The sequence below is a fragment of the Penaeus monodon genome, chromosome 27 (assembly GCF_015228065.2).
Source record: "Penaeus monodon isolate SGIC_2016 chromosome 27, NSTDA_Pmon_1, whole genome shotgun sequence".
Lineage (NCBI taxonomy): Eukaryota > Metazoa > Arthropoda > Malacostraca > Decapoda > Penaeidae > Penaeus > Penaeus monodon.
Window position 1 is genome coordinate 17,999,092 of NC_051412.1, and position 378 is coordinate 17,999,469.

Consider the following 378-nt stretch of genomic DNA (forward strand, 5'->3'; position numbering starts at 1 on the left):
CTCCTTCGAGGGCGCGACCAAAAAGAACGGAGTGCAAGGTATTGGCAGAGCGGAGGCTGCAATCTGTCGCTGGTTTCCTGAAGTGGAGGTGGCGGAGGGGCGTCGAGCCGGAAGGCGGTCGGGGCCAGGTCGAAGTGGCCAGCAGCGAGTCTGGCGGTCTCAGGTCAAGCGTGGATTGGCCTATCATGCTGGCTGGGCGGTGGTAGAGCGAGAGAGGGAGACCTATGGGCCATTCTGTGTATGTAAGCCTAATGCCGGCAGATGGGATTCGGGAAAGCGTGACCTGTTGTGGATTAGAGGGCGCGTGTGTGGCCACGTTCCTTGAGCGGAAATACCACGTGAGTAGGATTGGTGCTTTAGTTTTAGGGTGTGACCACG